The 2,322-nt window shown below is 42.0% G+C and overlaps 1 protein-coding gene across 1 annotated transcript in view; it reads left to right on the forward strand.

Annotated features, from left to right (window-relative positions):
- Positions 1 to 1,994, forward strand: part of RIPK4 (receptor interacting serine/threonine kinase 4) — a 25,812-nt gene extending 23,818 nt beyond the window's left edge. The window contains exon 8 of the mRNA XM_075334954.1: positions 1 to 1,994. This exon is cut by the window's left edge and continues 1,314 nt beyond it. The gene's annotated coding sequence lies outside the window, so the exon portion shown is untranslated.
- Positions 1,995 to 2,322: the final 328 nt, after the last annotated feature.

Raw genomic sequence — 2,322 nt, forward strand, 5'->3', positions numbered from 1 at the left:
TGTACGATCGATGACCGCTGTCTGGTGGTCTTCAACCCAAAGTCATTGGGTGATCAGAAATGCGATACCCCTAAAGTCGATTTACGTTACTTGTGTCAATATACGTGACTACGAGTTTTCATCTACCAGTTTGGTTACTGGTGGAGCTGTTTTAGCATGTGTTGGGTGGAAAGTTCTCCTGCATGTAAGGCCAGTGTAGACAGTTTCCCAAAACCCTGATGATATTATATAAGGACCTAAGCCATTCTCTGACATGGCTTTATGGGTAATAGTATCCTAGGTTGGTTGAGATGATCCAAAACGATGGTGGGTCATCCCATCAGATCGTTTATGGATTATTGACTCAAGCCACCACGTTATTGGTCTGTAGGTTTAACCTTGATATGATGTGGCTTTAATATCAACCAGAAAATTATATTGGAGAGGATACAATTCCCCCTAGGATGACAACCCCTTTGCATATCCCCAATTGTAAGACTGGTTCCTGGATTGGTGGACTTGGATAGTCCATGCATTACATGAACAGCCATTCATGTGAATGACCGTCATCTTCCCTGGGTGAGAAAAGTCCTACCTGTAGCATTTGGCTTACAGCTGGTACTGGGATCTTTGTTAACAAGGGGTTAAATTCATGATGTAGCCCCTTTTCTAAGATTGTTTTTGCATCTGGGACATTTATGGCATATCTACAGGATCCACCTCTATCTTAAGAATGAGGTGCCACATCTGTACTGTTCTCTCCATTCAGCTCTATGGAAGGTCCAAAAATTATTTGCCGATATGCCATAATGTCAAAAATCAGAATAACCTTTTAACCCCTTACTTCTGAGGCCAATTTCCACTTTTTCTGTTCTAGTTTCTATCCTCCCCTTCTTCCAAGAGCCATAATTTTTGTTTTTTTTTCATAATTTTTAGACAGATTTTTTTTTTTTCCTTATTTGTTAGACCTCTTAGGTGACTTGAACCAATGATTATCCAACTATATAGCAAAAATCAGTCACAGGAGGGTACCGTCATGACAGGCATAGGGGTTTTCCGCAGACCCCTAACTTTCACGACAGCCCATTGGGAACAAGCCTATTGGCATTCCGAATGTCACCCTTCCCCCTCCCGATGTGCTATAATGGAATTCACAACTGTTTGAGGCAGATGATGGCTGAAAAGCACAGCCATCATCTGTCTGCAAAAATGTGGGAGCTGGGAGATGACGTAACTGTACATCATGTGTCGGTAAGGGGTTAAACCAGTCAACTAGGACTTGGAGAAAATGATTGCCTATTTTAGCCTTTTCTTACGTAGGGTAATGGCGGCTACCAGTAGTAGTTTAGATACTTAACCAAAGTCACGATTAGAAAAACGAGTTGCCTTCTTTCAAAAATAGCACCACTCTTGTCCACAGGCTGTATGTGGTATTACAGCTTCACCAGAGAAACATTTCCAATGGCCCATGTATGATTTGCCCCAATTTTGACAAAATTTCCCCTACCTCTCGGCCTGTGCTCTGTTTTGCCCTCTCGTCTGCAGGTAGAAGTCCTCTACCGCAACCTGGCCATTGTCTGCTGCAATCTGCGCCCGGGTCCCTAATAGTTCCACCCCTGCCTGCTGCCTTTCCTGGTACAGCAATAGTTAAAGTCTGCTCTGGCCGGTTAACTCCCTTTTACCAAATGATAGCTTCAGACCTCGCCTAGTCCTGCGCCTCGTACACCGCAGCCGATCGGGGAGAACACGTGCCGCGTAAGATTTGGTTTCCTTGCACCTCATACTTTGTGTTTTTTATTACTTTTGTATATAAGATGTATTTGTAATACACAGACGCTATGCATATACTGTGTATATCATGTTTATCCCATTTTTGGCATATAATACCGCATGTAACTCTTTCTATGACAGAACCGTATTGTGGACCGGATGAGTTGTGTATGTTTTAGTACACTTTTGTTTTATTTTGCATTGTATTATAGTCATTTTTACAAATAAACTATTTTACTACCGAGGATTTGTATCCTGTTTAGTGATTGACAGCCTAATTTTGCCACTTGTGAACCTGCACATTCATCTTTGATGTGGTGTGTGGTCCTAAATCAGCTGAAAAGTGATAAAAGACGACAGATTAAAGAGTTACTGTACGAGCTCTCCCATTAGACCATCAAAATGAACTCAACTCGCTGAAGGATTCTCAGTTAACTCATACTGCAGCCAAAAATTGTGCCACACACAGGTTATAGAAGGCTGTAACCCAATTACAGACATATTTAAGAAAAAAAATGGTTGCCACCAAAGATGGACAACCCCTTTATTTGGCCAGAGTGGCTGTCCTTCGGT

This window comes from Anomaloglossus baeobatrachus, chromosome 2, assembly GCF_048569485.1.
Source record: "Anomaloglossus baeobatrachus isolate aAnoBae1 chromosome 2, aAnoBae1.hap1, whole genome shotgun sequence".
Classification (NCBI taxonomy): Eukaryota; Metazoa; Chordata; class Amphibia; order Anura; family Aromobatidae; genus Anomaloglossus; species Anomaloglossus baeobatrachus.